We start from the raw sequence: 17,614 nt of genomic DNA on the forward strand, positions 1-17,614 counted from the left end.
ATATTAATGAATCAAAGCCAAAATTACCATACTTAAAACATGAAAATAATAACATGCGATTGACTAAATTGATTAACCAAAACTCTAAAAACACTCAAACTAAATATAGATGGATCAAAATTAAAATTACCATACTTAAAACATGAAAATAATAACATGTGATTAACTAAATTAATTAACTAAAACTATAATCAACTACAAAATTGAATATAAATGGATTAAAATCAAAATTAACGAAATCTAAAACACAAACTCATTCAAACTAAACAAAAAAACAAATTAATACTAAATTTAATTAGAATTAAAAACATCAACTTTATCTAATAAGATCGATCAAACTATCAAATTAAAATTTTAAACACATCTAAACTAAAACAAATAAATAAATAAGTAAATTGAAACTAAACTAAATCTGAATTAAAAAGATGAAATTTATCTAAGAGGTCTAATCAAACAATTGAATTAAAATCACAAACTCATTCAAGTTATAGAATAAATTAAAACTAAACTAAATTGAAATTAAACTTTATCTAATAAGATTAATTAAACTAATAAATTACAATCAACAATGAACCTAAACTAAACAATAAATTAAAACTAAACTAATTGGAATTAAAAACACAAACTTTATTAGACATGATTATTTAAACTAATGAATTAAAATCACCGACACACTTAAACTAAAAGATGGATTAAAACTAAACTAATTTAGGATTAGAATATATATATATATATATATATAAACTTTATCATGAAGAATTAATTAAACTAATGAATTAAAACCACAAACACGTTTAAACTAACAGATAGATTAAAAAATAAACTAGCATGGAACTAAAAACATAAGCTTTATGATTATTTAAACTATTGAACCAAAATTAAAAAAAAAAAAAAAAAAAAAAACATCTAATCTAAGAGATAAATAAAAATTGTGCAAATTGAGATCGAAAAATTTTATCACAAAGAATTATATTAACCAATGAACTAAAAACCTAAACTAAAAAAAAATGCTCTATTGAAAACTAACATGTGATGTGAAAGAAAAAAAAAATCCTCTCTTGATGCATTAAAGTGGCAACCCAATCCCTGTCCGAAGTCCTCTACTGTTCTCTAAGAATTTTGCGCATCCTCTCGGAGTCCTCTACTGCTCTCCAAAATCTGTGCATGCTCTCATTTGAAAAAAAAAATCCATTTTCCTGTTCTTTTTCTTTTTATTTATATGGCAGCCCACTCCTATGGAATATTCTGCTTGCTCTTTGAATGCACATGGATATGGGAAGTGCATATATGCGTGACTAACTTGGAGATTTCCTAAGGATGCAACCCGAGTCTTGTTTGGTAAGTGATCAAATTCCCTACTAATACACGGTCAGAGAACAAATCAATTGCTGAGAGGATGCCTGTCAATGACAAAGTTCAGAGCACTATTTATCCTCATTGCACGATAGAGAGGCCTATACCACAACACATGAAAGAGGGCATCCAACCAGAGCATAGATGATTGAGGAATGGAGGATTTCGGCACCTCTACCTTCAATGTGTTTGGCTCTCTCAGAATTTTCCTACCAAAGCCCATTTGGTGTAGTAAAGAAATCTCTAGAACCATCCAAACCATTGCGAAATCCAGATGTGTATTTGTCTCCATTAGAATTTTTCTACATTTCTTGCTTTGTTGTTGTCTCAACTTCTAGTCCTAATAATCCTAAACCCACTTGTATCTTAGAATTTTTGGAGACAACACCCTTGAATTCTCATCCATCATCATCATCAAAACCATAATCCCCATCAATGAAATTCGCATGCGACACATTTGAATCCGAATTTAAGTTCAAATTCTGCCCATAAGAGACTACAGGCGACCCATTTTCACCTTTGATCTGCTGATTCTGACTGTACAAATTTGAAAGAATATCATTAATCCCAACAATCGGATCCACCTTCAATTTATGCTTTGCAAAATAGACTCGTTTGTGATTGAAAGTCTGCACGAGCTCGGAGGAATCAAATTCCTTCTCTTCATTCTCCTCCTCCTCCCCAAAGATCGATAATGGCAAGGCACCTTGAGGCTTAACCCACTATTTCTTCTCAAATTCAGATCGAGTCGGCATTGAGTCCACATGGTTCACCACCAATTCACAGGGCTTCGCTGAATCGTTAGGGAAGAAACTAAAAGGGTCGAAGGGTTTTGTGGTTTGGGAGAGTAGAGATTGGATCGCGATCCTTTGTTCTTCGCTTCTTGGATCAGATTGGAAGAGGAGTAGAGTGCAGTGAACTTGGATTTTGATCGTCATCTAAGAGAATCTAAGAAGAAGCATAGGTTCATGAGGTAAACGACAATTTTGGTCTGAAACGGATAAGGGTTCTCTAACGGCGAACTCGGGGAGAGCACATCCAGTGATGCGAAGTGAATGGCAATAGTCAGTGTGAGCGACAGTGAAATAGTGGTGGGTGTAAATGGCCTTCTTCATGAGGCGGCGCCACTCCTTGCACAGCTGCACAGCGTCCTCATTGTCGAGCTTCGATGTCATACACCTCGTCACAGCACAACCTGTTTGGAAACGTACAAACAATGCCAGCAAAAAGGGAAAAAAAATCCAAAAAGGCACCTCCGGATGTGATAGCAACGGTAGTGGTGGCTTCAATGAGTTTATCATTTTTCTATGGAGATGTGGTACATTGGTGTAGATATTCAGAAGACTGCTATAAGGAAAGCTTGTCTCCTCCAACTAATGGCACCCCTGTGGAGGTGATGTTCACTGCTGGAAAAGTCGTATCTCTCCGGAAAATACCTATCTTCCTGCCATGCTTGATGCACTTTCTGTAACGGAATCTTGAAGTCCCCAAATCCCTAGGAGAAATGTCCAATTGTTACTCCTCCCTTGTTTCTTTTCGTGAGATATCATCCCAGTTGTTACTCTGTGGTGTGATATGCATGCTATCCCTTGCTTCTTCACGTGTGAATCATCTAGAATGTGTGGTGATCACCATGTTTTCTGTGGGCATGTAATGACGCTTTTTGGGACATCTGGTGAAGGTGACGGGAATTCTATAGAAGATACGTGATGCTCCTATCATGGTCAGATGATTGTCCACTGATGATATTCTCTTCATAAGGTTCCCAATTTGGTCGTGATCTTCTCTCCTTGATGGCTCCAATTCTCATGCAAAATTAAAAATAAAGTTGAAATAAGAAATCATGTAATTGGAAATAGAATAAAATCAAATAGAAAATCAAATCACATAGCCACAAAATCCAAGATGTCAATTCATGGAATTAAAGAATGAATAAATAAGTGAGTAAATAAACAAATAAATTGATAAGGGTATAAAAATAAATATTAGATGTATGCAATTAGAAAAAATCAAGAAATTAAATTAATGCAATAGATTATAATAATTTAAATGTCAAACTCAAACCCTCAAAAATAAAAATAAAAATCATTTCATGCAATATATAGTCAAACCAGTACTCATCTTATCTCGAAAAAAGAAGTAACCAAAATCAAGAACATGCCTAAGTGAACTATGCTAAAAGAAGTGTCCAAGTGACTTATTATGAAAAAGTGCCTAAGTGACCTAAGGTGAATGTGAGCAAGCTGGAAGGTGTCTAGGTGAATATATGTGAGGCAAGGTGAACCTAAGTAGGCCTGGGTAAACCTAAATGTGTCTAACCTAATGTGTTCCTAAAAGCTATCCTAAAAAGGAAGGAAAAAACCTAACTCTAAATTAAGGCTACCAAAAGTCACAATGGGGTTATATAAATCCCTCAACCAAAGTCCCCAAGGTGGCTTAGAAAAGATAGGCTACACGAGTAGTAATGGGCCACCAGGGAGTTGTTGTAAAATACCAAACAAATACCTAATAGGACATGTGCTTGGAGTACAAAATGTGGGGTCTACAAATATGCCCCTCTTCGGTAAAAATCGCGAGTGTAAGGAATGTGAGTAAAAAATACAAATAATGAGTGAAACGAAGTGAACTATACCAAAGAACTAAAAGAAAAGAACCAAAGATTTTGTCCTAACACATGATGAGAGTAAACTTGGAACATGAGGTCACAATTACAAAAATGGAACAACTCTATGTCGTGAGCTCAAGGCTATGTGGAAAGAATGACTCTGGGTCATAGATGAAATGACCAACTCTGTGTCTTGAACTCAAGGCTCTACATGGAAAGAATGACTTTGGGTCATAGATGAAATGATTGGCTCTGTGTTGTGAGCTCAAGGCTCTACATGGAAAGAAAGACTCTGGGTCATAAATGAGAAAAAAAAAATGACTCTAGGTTGTGAGCTCTGGGCTCTAAATGGAAAAAAACTGACTCTGGGTCATGAATAAGAAGAACGACTCTAGGTCGTGAGCTTAGGGCTCTAAATGCTAAGAATGACTCTGTGTTATAAATAAGAAAAACGACTTTAGGTCATGAGCTAAGGGCTCTAAATGGAAAGAATAACTTTGGGCCATAAATGAGAAAAACGATTCTGGGTCGTGAGCTTAGGGCTTTAAATGGAAAGAATGACTCTAGGTCATAAATAAGATAAACGACTCTGGGTCGTGAGCTCAGGGCTCTAAATGGAAAAAGAAAATGACTCTAGGTCATAAATAAGAAAAAAACGACTTTGGGTCATGAGCTCAAGGCTCTAAATGATAAAGAAATAAATCTGGGTCATAAATGAGAAAAACGACTCTAAGTCGTGAGCTCAGGGCTCTAAATGGAAAAGAAATGACTCTAGGTCATATATGAGAAAAACGACTCTAGGTCGTGAGCTTAGGGCTCTAAATGGAAAAGAAATGACTCTGGGTCATAAATGAGAAAAACGACTCTAGGTCGTGAACTCGGGGCTCTAAATGGAAAATAAATGACTCTAGGTCATAAATGAGGAAAACGACTCTAGGTCGTGAGCTCAGGGCTTTAAATGGAAAAGAAATGACTCTAGGTCATAAATGAGGAAAATGACTCTATGTCGTGAGCTCAGGGCTCTAAATGGAAAAGAAATGACTCTGCGTCATGATATAATGAGTAGCTCAGGGTTACAATGAATCACTCAAGGCTATGTGAACATCTTAGGGCTATGAGCTCTAGGCTCTATGACTGATCGGCTAGATGGAGAATGTGATACGCAAACTCCACGTCAAACCACTCATGGGCGACCAAATAATGAAACCTAAGCTCGAGGTTGGAAAGACTCTGGGTTTTAAGGAAATGATAGCTCAGAGCTACGAAGCTCAAGGCCTAAGGGAAGAAGGATAGCTCAGGGTTATCAGGCTCAGAGCTTAGAAAGAGCGAATAACTCAAGGCTATAGACTCAAGGTCTAGAAGGGAAGGATAGCTCAGGGCTAGGAGACTCAAGGCTTAAAAGGAACAGATAAAGAAAACCAGCTCAAAAGTAGATAGGAAATAAATAGGCTCAAAGTCGTATACTCGAAATGCTAATGGTCGAACTACTAAACTTAGGGAGGAAAATATGCCTTAGTATCCAGGGTGCTCATACTGTTGAAACAACCAGTAAATCAATCATCCGCTGAAATCAATGGGTCAAAAACTGATGCATCATGAAAAACCTCTTAAAACTCTGAACCGAAAGAACTCTCTATGTCTCAAGATCTGCTCTATCGACGAATCTCAAAAGTTAAATCTCGAAGTGTGTATATCATGACTCATCTCAAAGCAAATCTCAAAGTGCACAAAAATACTGCTCATCTAGATAACCCAATCTGCAAGGTAATCAATGATGAAAGCAATCTATATCATGAGCATCTGGTTAAAGGATCCACCTATGCTCCTTGGGTGAAACATGATGTGATCCATCTCTATCTCAACAAACCCATGTAGGGCGGTCCTAATGCAGTCAATCGTCAGAAGCCCCATACTAGTACTCAATCTAAAACCAAGCTGGTCGCTGTCCTAATCTCACGGATACTCAAAGAAAATGGGGAAATATGCCCCAGTATAAGATTTGATGTCAAAGTCATGAGGTAAATATCCAACACCTATCATCCATCCTCATACTACTGCACAAACAAAGTCTCGTCAAGGGAAGAAGAATATGCCCCAGCATGGATATCAGAAGTACAATGTCATGAGGTAAACAACCAACAATGATCATCCATCTATGCACAATCTCATCAATGAGAGGGGAATATGCTCCAATATGGATATCTGAAGTACAATTTCATGAGGTAAACAACCAACAATGATCATCCATCTATGCACAATCTCATCCAAGAGAGAAGAATATGCCCCAGTATGGATATCTGAAGTACAATGAAGAAACTATCAGAATCCATCAAACATCTTTATAACCATGAATGGGGATAGCCATACTATTCAACAATAATTAGGAACCTTAGACAAAAGGGAAAATATGCTTCACTCTAGATATCTAATGCATGACAAAATGATGAATCCGATACCATCAAAGAACTGTCTCCAAACTCAAAAATCCATCAAACATCAATATGCCAAGCAAAAAAGAGAAACCAAATGCTTCCAAAAGTATCTCCCATAAGAGAAAACATAGTAATGACTATACTTCAACCAATCTACAAAAGTCTGTCCAAGTGAAGATTGTCAAAGATAACATCTGATCTCATGGCCTCAAGGTGGACTTAAGACACAGGACGTAACGTAGGCCAGGGTGAGAAGGCAAAGAAACGAAAGAAAACTAGGCTCAAATACCAATTATCAAACCCATACCCTTGTGTATAGTGTACAACACATAGGAAAATCTCATGAGCATGTGAACTTAAGAGAAATCAATGAGAATGTCGATGGTGAAATGAGAAAGGATGAGATAGCAAGTCATGTAAATGATGTGAAGAAAGGTGTCGAATCGGGAGGGTATATGGGTGTTGGAATGGGACGAAAAAGATGAATAAATAATGGGGAAGAAGTAATGGGAAATCAAATGAAGGTAGTGAGAAAGTAAAAAAGGAATGATGAGAAGCGCATATCAGTACAACAAAGGTAAATCATATCACCCATGATGGAATAATAGAGAAGGAACTGATTCAAAGACCTTAGTGAAAGGTTACTCAACTCTCATACCTATTGATTACTACTAAAAAACCACACATTTTAGATACTAACTTTCATGAGTTTCACACATTTTGAGTAGTAATTATGCCTAATATGCCCAAGTAATACATTGCAACCGTTGCAAGAGATACTAATGGTTCTTTGTTGAGTTTTAGAGATATTTTAAGGTGATTTTTGAAGCATGGAGTGACAAATGGAAAATGGAATGGAGGAGGGTACATAATGTGGATGAAGAGGAAGAGGAAATGCACTTGGACCAAGCTTTGGAGCTTAATTGAAGGTGGTGGAGATGGATTAAACATGAAGAAATGAGAGAAATTGCAAAGAGGAGTCGGAATAGCATGTTTTTCGATTTCGCATGACCATGCGAAATTTTCGCATAGTCATGCGAAATGAAACGGAAGGGATGTTGGCTGCAGCATACTAAGGGAAAAGTGAAAAGCAATTTCGCATGACCATGCCAAATTTTCGCACAGTCATGCGAAACGCTCCAGAAGAACGAAAATGAAGCTGATGGACTTTCCACTTCGCATCATCATGCGAGATTGCTAGGGGCTCATGCGAAAATGCATTTTCTCCAGATTCCTTGATTGAAAAAGCCTCCGGCAGACCTCTTAGATGATGCCAAGTGTCCACTTAACCTTGGCCTATAAATAGAAACGTGATTGATTCATTTAGGAATTTTTTGATACATTTTCTAATTAGAGAACTTTTCAGATTTCTTTTCTCTATACAATTCTCTACTTTCCTTCATTTTCTCTCATTTTCTCGGTAGCCAAACATGTCTTGTGAGATCAAATCTCCAAGCATGAGTGGCTAAATCTCGTTTTTCTCGAAGGAGGGAGAATCTAGAGGCAAGATCTATGGTGAATGAGAGAATTAAGCTTGAATTGCAAAGGTAATTTGATCCAATTAATTGATTAATTGAAATTTGGGGATTTTTCTCTTCAAATTGTCTTGGATGATTACTACAATGCAAGCTAGGTAGATTCATTAAATTCTTAATGCTAGATTTAATGAGATTGAATAGTTGCATTGTGTGAATCATCGGAAGATAATTTAAGATGAATTGAATATATGATTCAAATTGATCTCTTGGATTAGATTACCTAATTTGAAGAGAAATTAGATCTAGACCTAAAGCTAAATCAAAAATCAGTTTAGATGAAAATTTAGGTTTTCAATCTAACTTGATGAAAATTAGATCTCAACACCTATTCACCATGGAAATTGCTTTCTAGAAAATCCTAACTCCGAGAATCTCACCTCTTATTAATTTTCTTCTCTTTTACACTTCATTTTCCTCTCAATTTGAATACATTGTTATTTTGGAATTTTATCATGCAATTTCAAGTCAATTTCCCTTGATCACAATCATTTCTTATCATCTCATTCAAGCCCTAATTACCGAGAATAATCCATCCTTGTGGACGATACCTAAATACCACTCTACTACAGTAGTTTGTACTAAAACCACTTTTTGATCGGGTACAAATTGCTATAGAATAGTGAATTAGGTTATAAATTTTGTTTTGATCCAATAAACGACAAAATCCGAGCGATCAAAAATGGCGCCGTTGCCGGGGATGTTGCCAAGGTGATTGAGGCATTTTCTTTGGTGAGGATTAACCCTTGTGATCCACATCACAAGATTGGTGAAGTTCTCTTTACCAATTCTCCACTTTCAACTTATTTTTCTTCCAGATTTCATTTTTCTTTTTCTTTTTCTCTTTTGTTTGTTTGTTTGTTTTTTTTTTTTTTTTTTTTTTTTTTTGTGTTTTGGTTTTCCTTTGTTTGCTGTGTAGGTGAACCCTTGTATGCTCCATTGGGAACGAAATTCTAAGGGAAGGTTGGAAAGAACTAATTCATCTACTCAAGTGCTGAATATTGGAACTACTACAAATACAATGGAATCTCAAGGTGAAGATCAACTAAGTCAACATGGTGCAAATGAAGAAAATTTCCATTTGTATCGATCTATGAGGGATCATATGCATCCACCGTGAATGAGTGCACCATCATGCATTGTTCCTCCTAGTGAGTAAATGATCATCCGTCCTTATTTGGTGCCACTTCTTCCTCAATTACATGGAATGGAGAATGAGAATCCTTACACTCACATAAAGGATTTTGAAGAATTATGTCATATTTTTCAAGAAGGGGCTGCATCAATTGATCTTATGAGACTTAAATTGTTTCCTTTCACTCTCAAGGACAAGGCAAAAGTGTGGTTGAATTCTTTGAGACCGCGAAGTATCCGCTCATGGCCTGAACTACAAACTGAATTTTTGAAGAAGTTTTTTCTAGCTCATCGTACTAGTGGACTGAATAGACAAATTTCCAATTTTGTGGCCATGGAGAATGAAAAAATTTATGCTTGTTGGGAGAGATATATGGAGGTTGTCAATGCTTGTCCTCATCATGGTTTTGACACTTGGATGTTGGTAAGCTACTTTTATGAAGGTATGTCACCGGCTATGAAACAATTGCTAGAAACCATGTGTGGAGGAGACTTTATGAGCAAAAGTCCTGATGAAGCTTTGGATTTTCTAAACTATGTGGTTAAAATATCTAGATCATGGGATGAACCTCATGGAAAAGACTCCAGCAAAGTCAAGCCCCAAAACAATGCTAAAGGAGAAATGTACACTTTGAATGAGGATGTAGATGTGCAAGTAAAAATGGCAACTCTATCAAGGAGATTGGAAGAACTTGAAGCAAGATGAGCTAATGAAATCAAAGTGGTTAATGATGTTCCAATGCAAATTGCTCAATGCTCCATATGTCAATCCGGTGAACATCTAGTGAGCGAATGCCCCACCATACCAGCTGTTACAGAAATGTTTATGGATCAAGCTAATGTTGTTGGATTTGTTAAACACTTCAACAGTTCTCCATTTTCAAACACTTATAATCCGGGGTGGAGGAATCATCCAAATCTATCTTGGAAGAGTGGACAAGGACAATTTTCTTCTAACATGCAAACTTCTCAACCTCAAGCTTCACCGGTAGAACAAGCTATAGTGAATTTGAGTAAAGTGATGGGTGATTTCATTGGAGATCAAAAGAGTATCAATACTCAATTAAATCAAAGGATGGATCATGTGGAGACATCTTTCAATCAGAAATTTGATAGCTTGCAAACCAATCTCACACAAAAATTTGATAATATGCAGCTTGCTATTTCCAAACTCACAAGTATGCATACGGTGCAAGAAAAAGGAAAATTCCCTTCACAGCCCCAACAAAATCCAAGGGGAGTTCATGAAATCGGAGAAAAAAATGAAAATTCGGCTACGGTAGATGAAGTGAAGGCAATCATTACCTTAGGAAGTGGCAAACAAGTTGATCAACCTATGCCAAAACCTAAAGAGAATAAAGGAGGGGAACAAGAAAAAAATGTGAAAGAACAAGAAAAAGAGAAAGAGGTGAATGAAGATGATAAACCAAAGCAAGATGAGATTGTCAATGAAGAGGTTAAGAAGAAAGATAAACTCTTATCTCCACATTTTCCAAAAGCTCTTCAATCAAGGAATGTGGTAAATAATGCAACTGAGATTTTTAAAGTTCTCAAGCAAGTCAAAGTTAACATACCACTCCTAGACATGATCAAGCAAGTTCCTCCCTATGCTAAGTTCCTTAAAGATTTATGTACAATGAAGAGGGGTTTGAACATCAACAAGAAAGCCTTCTTAACTGAACAAGTTAGTGCAATCATCCAATGTAAGACTCCAATCAAATATAACGATCCAGGGTGTCCTACCATTTCGGTGAATATTGGAGATACATATGTAGAGAAAGCTCTTCTTGACTTTGGTGCAAGTGTAAATCTTCTTCCCTATTCGGTGTACAAACAATTGAGGCTAGGGGAACTCAAGCCTACTTCTATCACATTATCTTTGGCTGATAGGTCAATTAAAATTCCAAGAGGAATGATTGAAGACGTATTGGTTCAAGTGGATAAGTTTTACTATCCGGTTGATTTTATTGTCCTTGATACGGAGCCAATAGCAAGAGAACCTAATCATGTTCCAATCATTCTTGGAAGAACTTTCTTCGCCACAGCAAATGCTTTAATAAATTGTCGGAATGGGGTAATGCAGCTCACTTTTGGGAATATGACTCTTGAGCTGAATATTTTTCATCTATGCAAGAGACATCCAAATCAAGATGAGGATGAACAAGAAAAGGCTTGCTTGATTGATACTCTTATAGAAGAACATGTGGAAGGAATAAGAGAGGAAGAGATGGAGAAGGCTTATGAAGAATTTGAAGAAATTGAACAAGAAGAAAAAATTGAGGAAGCTAATGAAATTACCTCCATTAATCATCCTATGCAATGGAAAGCAAAAGAAAAGCCTTTATCTCTAACCAATGATGAAGAAGAAAAGAAGGAAGAATCACCTAAGCTCAATCTCAAGCTCTTGCCAACTGATTTAAAATATGCATACCTTGAGGAAGATAAGTTTCCGGTAGTGATCTCTTCAAAATTATCATACCAACAAGAAACTAGCTTGTTGGAAGTTCTCAGAAAATGCAAAGAAGCTATTGGTTGGTCCATTTCTGATCTTAAGGGGATAAGTCCTTTGGTATGCACTCACCACATTTATTTGGAGGAAAATGCTAAGCCAATTCGTCAACCTCAAAGGCGATTGAATCCTCACATGCAAGAAGTTGTTCGAAATGAGGTACTTAAGTTGTTACAAGCTGGAATTATCTACTCTATTTCGGATAGCACTTGGGTGAGTCCTACTCAAGTTGTACCTAAAAAGTCGGGAGTGACCGTGGTACAAAATGAAAAGGGAGAATCTATTCCCACAAGATTGACCACGGGATGGAGGGTGTGTATTGACTATCAAAAGTTGAACGCTGTCACAAGAAAGGATCATTTTCCTCTTCCATTCATGGACCAAGTATTGGAGAGGGTTTCGGGACATCCTTATTATTGTTTTCTTGATGGTTACTCTGGTTATTTTCAGATTGAGATTGCCTTGGAAGATCAAGAGAAGACAACATTCACTTGCCCTTTTGGTACCTATGCATATAGGAGAATGCCATTTGGTTTATGCAATGCTCCCGCAACTTTTCAAAGATACATGCTAAGTATCTTTAGTGACATGGTAGAGAGAATCATGGAAGTTTTCATGGACGACCTTACCATCTATGGTGAGGATTTTGAAGATTGTCTCTCAAATTTGGAAACAATACTTCAAAGGTGCATTGAGAAAAATTTAGTGCTAAATTGGGAGAAATGCCATTTTATGGTAGAAAAAGGCATTGTCTTAGGTCATGTTATCTCAAGGAAAGAGATCGAAGTGGAGGATAAAGCAAAGATTGAGATAATTGTGAATCTACCACCACCAACAAATGTTAAAGAAGTTAGACAATTCCTTGGTCATGCAGGTTTTTATAGACGTTTCATCAAGGATTTCTCTAAGCTAGCAAGACCTATGTGTGCCTTACTTGCTAAGGATGCCAAATTCAAATGGGATCAAAATTGTCAACATTGCTTTGAAGAGTTGAAGAGACTATTGACTACTGCACCTATTATGAGAAGACCAAATTGGGACCTGCCTTTTGAAGTTATGTGTGATGCAAGTGATCAAGCAATGGGAGCAATTCTAGGGCAAAGAGATGAGGGGAAACCTTATGTTATCTACTATGCAAGTAAAACTCTTAATGAGGCACAAAAGAACTACACCACCACTAAAAAAGAGTTGCTTGCGGTTGTCTTTGCATTAGACAAGTTTAGAGCATATCTTGTTGGAGCTCCTATAGTGATCTTCACCGACCATTCAGCTTTGAAATATTTAGTCAACAAGAAAGACTCTAAAGCAAGGCTAATTCATTGGATTCTACTTCTTCAAGAATTCAATCTTGAAATAAAGGATAAGAAAGGTGTAGAGAATGTGGTAGCTGACCATCTATCCCAAATTTCTATGGAACACATTTCGGAAAGCCCCCCCATCAATGAAGAATTTCCTGATGATGCTCTTTTGAAAGTAGACACCAATCCATGGTATGCTCATATTGCAAATTATCTAGTCACTAGAGAACTACCTAAGGAATGGACTATTCAAGAGAGAAGATTTTTCTTATCCAAGGTGCTTGCATACTATTGGGAGGAACCATTTTTGTACAAGTATTGTGTTGATCAACTCATTAGGAAGTGTGTACTGGAAGAAGAACAACAAGGAATTCTTATGCAATGCCATGCTTATGCTTGTGGAGGCCATTTCTCCACTCAAAAGACAGCTTTGAAGGTTCTCCAATCAGGTTTTTATTGGCCTACTGTATTTAAAAATGCACATGAAGTTTGTAAGTCTTGTGACAAGTGTCAAAGGCTTGGGAAATTGACAAAGAGACACATGATGCCTGATTACTACCAAAAAAGTGCTATTTTGCGCCTTTAATTCATTATGTTTTAAGCACTTTTGTGTAGTAGTTCTCCATTTTTATTCCAATTGGCATGTTAAGGACCTAGCAATGACTTTTAATCATATTTGTGGCTAGTTTTAGTGTTTTGACAGCTTTTTGGATCATTAAGACAAGCCAAGTAAAGGAGAGAAGCAAAGAGGAAAAACAGAGGAATGAAACAGTTTTTGTAGCCGTGCACTATCACTTTGGGAGGCTCTATTTTGTTCATCGTGCAAAATCACCTTTCAAGAATCCCATATTCGGAACCGGCTCGGAATTGCAGACAAATCAAGTACCTATAATGGTATATTGCCATTCGTATAAGGAGCTCAAAAGTGCGAATTTCGCACCAGTCCAAGCAAGTGCGAATTTCGCACCAGCCCAAGCAAGTGCGAATTTCGCACCAGCCCATGCAAGTGCGAATTTCGCACCAGCCCTTGCAAGTGCGAATTTCGCACCTTGTATTGTTCATGCGACTTTGGTGCGAAATCTCCTCTGTTCTGCCGACTCCACATGAGATCTTTTCTTTTGTATTTTTTGATGTAAATTCCTTTCTTATCCTTGTAATTAGCCAATCACAGGCTTTGCTTTGTAAAGACTATAAGAGGGGTGGAAATCATCTCTCGAAACAACTTATGTATATTTTACACTTAGTGAAATTTTCCTCTCAGGAAAAATATAGAGTTCTCTTTGCTTTCCTTTTCTCTCTTCTATTTTCTTTTTCTTGGAAGCCAAACAACCTCTGAGGATGTTTTCCCAAAGGATGAGAGGCTAAACCTTTGGTTTCTTGGAGTGAAGGAAGCTAGGTGAAAAGTCCAAATGCAAAAGTGGAAAACTCTCATGCATTAAATACAGGTAGTTGGAGTTCATAAATGGCTTTTAAATCTAAAGTTTTGCTTTAAATCCCTTAGAATCACTTTGAATGGCCAATACATGATAAGCTTTAGGTCTCTGTGGATACTTATTGCTAGATCCACATCAGACCATTAGTTATCATGTACGAGCCATTGGAAAGTGGCTCAAGGTGAAGACCCATAGTGTCTAAAGCCATTAATGGAACTTGACTACTATTTCTATTGACTTTTTATGGATTAAATCTTCATTGTTAAACCTATACCGGTTCGGGAAACAACCATCCTTTATGTTGTTGTCCCTAATATGAGGAGAAAAATTCGGAATTTCCCACTTTGCATTCTGAACTTGATCCTAGCAACCTTTAGCTCCGGGAGACTTTCTTTCTTCCATTTTTACCTAGTTCTATGTTAGTTTAGTTCCAAACACCACTTTCAAAACAAATTTTATTTTCTTTTAAACTTTAAGTTTTTGACAAAGGAAATCATCAGATTCAATTTCTAATCTTGAGTCTATCACTGGTAGAGTGAAAACCCATCCCAGAGTTCGACCCTAGAGCTACTATACTATAGTAGCTTTGCTACGCCAGTATAAGGTCATAGGATTTATAAATATTTTTTATTAAAATACCCAACTGGGCACGAATCAATGCCACTTAATCCCATATTGGTAGTGGAATTATTTGATATATGGGGGATTGATTTCATGGGACCGTTTCCACTCTCTTTTGGATACTCCTATATCTTGGTAGGAGTTGACTATGTGTCAAAATGGGTGGAAGCAATAGCTTGTAAGCATAATGATCACAAAGTGGTTGTTAAGTTTCTCAAGGAAAATATATTCACAAGGTTTGGGGTGCCAAAGGCCATTATTAGTGATGGAGGTACTCACTTTTGCAACAAGATATTCAATAACCTTCTTGCTAGATATGGAGTGAAACACAAAGTAGCCACACCTTACCATCCACAAACAAGCGGACAAGTGGAGTTAGCTAACCATGAAATCAAGAACATCCTGATGAAAGTGGTGAATGCAAACCGCAAGGATTGGGCAATAAGACTTCATGATGCACTTTGGGCTTATTGAACTGTCTGCAAAACAATTCTTGGAATGTCACCGTATAGGTTGGTTTTTGGTGAGGCATGTCATCTACCAGTGGAAATAGAGTATAAAGCATGGTGGGCCATAAAGAAATTGAATTTTTATATGCAAAGAGCTGGGTTGAAGAGATTTCTAGATTTGAATGAGTTAGAGGAAATGAGGAACGAAGCCTACATGAATTCAAAAATTTCTAAGGACAAACTCAAGAGATGGCATGATCAAATCGTCCTTAGGAAAGAGTTTCAAGAGGGACAAAAGGTGCTCCTATATGATTCAAAATTGCACATCTTTATGGGAAAACTCAAATCTCGATGGAATGGCCCATACTTGGTTCATAAAGCGTATTCGAATAGAGTAGTCGAAATTACTAATCCAAAGAATGGATGTATCTTCAAAGTTAATGGACATCGGCTTAAACCATATATGGAACCTATGGTGCAAGAGAAGGAGGAGATGTACCTTCTTGACCCTTCCATAAATTGAGCATTCCAGGTTTGGTGGGCTTAGTCTTCTAAACGACTAACTAGCCCAATGATCTTGTAATTCTTTTTCTTTGATTTTTTTGTTTTGTTTTGTTTTGTTTGTATGTTGTTATATATATATATATATATATATATATATTAGTCATTATGAATGATCCCTTTTTAATCATATCAGTTGTGTTTTGAAGGATTTTCGGATGGATGGAATGCATGAGGCAAAGGAAGAAGGAGTTTTAATAGCCCAACACCAGTGTGCATGTTCATGCCAAAATAAGGGAGTCTTCGTAGCTTTGGAAATGTGCAAAACGAGTCTCTGTCCTAGTTCGCATGATCATGCGAAATTCTCGCATGACTGTGCGAAACTAATAAAGGTAGTGCAAAATTTTTTAACCTTCTGGACCATTTCGCATGACTAAGCGAAATCCAGCTTAAGCATACAGCAAAATGAACCCTCTGGACCACTTCGCACACTTATGCGAAGATTTCGCATGTTTGTGCCAAAATTTTCTCTAAAAAAAAAAAAAAAAAAAAAAAAAAAAGACAAAATTGTCCCCAATATAAGCCCTGTTTTATTTCGCACCGTTAACTAAAAGTGAGCCTCATGCGAAAACTCTTCGTCTTCGTTAGTCATGCAAAACTGAGGAGGAATACCATCGGTCTTTTTTCCATTTCACCCACTCTCTCTTTCACATATCTTCCTTGCCCTAAACCACGATCAAACATCAGGAATCTGATTACTTTCAGTTCTTGATTTTCGGAGATTTACTTGAACACTCCCGACATTTCAAGCATTTCAGGTATTTGAATCTCACTCAATCTCTCTCTAAAATTGCAAGACAAATCTGAGTTGAATAGTTTGAATCATCTTGGGAGATTGCCGTAATTTTTTTGCGAACTTCGGACAAATTGATATCTATTATTCCATTTCCCAATTAATTCATCAAATTGTTCGTTGTAATTTTTGTCCTTCTTTGTTATAGATAGGAAACCAAAAACGAAAATCATTAGACATTGAGAAAGAATTTGTGGATATGAATGACGGAAATGGCGAAGACATTGATCCCGAATCACCTCGGGGATTTTCCCTCTCTGAACCTCCCATTTCTGGACATCCGAACCAGAGGAATGTCGCAAGATCTTCAATGGATTAAGGAAAATCAAAGATGGTTGTTACTCTTGGAAAATTACCAGTGAAGAGAACACAAAGCGTCAGAGCTTGAACTCTTTCAAATTTTCCGGCATCCCCTACTACTCCTTCAGAGCAACATGCTATAGTTTAGTCCACTGTTGCTAAAGCCCTTGCTCCTACTCTGGTTACAAAATCTGCACCTCCACCAAGCCGACCACCTCAGTTCCAATTCACGAAAGCACCGAAGAAGAAATTAGCCACTGGTGCAAGGGAGGACTGCTCAGGTAGAAAATTTCATGAAGAATGTTACTATGATTTCAAGGCTTTTGCTGCATCCCCTCTTACTAAATTCTCCACGGAGCTTTTTTGTCGATATTTTTTGGAGCCATTCATGGTGCCTAGACCATTCTTCTATCCTCGCATAATTCGGGAATTTTACCGCACCATGACCAGCAGAGGAGTCTACCCACCTTCAGTGATTTATTTCGAAATTGATGGGAGACAAGGTATGCTGAATTCTGAAATGGTAGCAAGAGCTTTGGATATTCCTTTCACACCTCCAAATCCAGCTGAGTTTCAACCTATTACTCAAAT

At 37.1% G+C, this 17,614-nt stretch overlaps 1 pseudogene; it reads left to right on the forward strand.

The window, feature by feature from the left end:
• Positions 1–8,607: 8,607 nt before the first annotated feature.
• LOC117905787 lies at positions 8,608–17,042 on the forward strand (annotated as a pseudogene).
• Positions 17,043–17,614: the final 572 nt, after the last annotated feature.

This window comes from Vitis riparia, chromosome 18 (assembly GCF_004353265.1).
Source record: "Vitis riparia cultivar Riparia Gloire de Montpellier isolate 1030 chromosome 18, EGFV_Vit.rip_1.0, whole genome shotgun sequence".
NCBI lineage: Eukaryota > Viridiplantae > Streptophyta > Magnoliopsida > Vitales > Vitaceae > Vitis > Vitis riparia.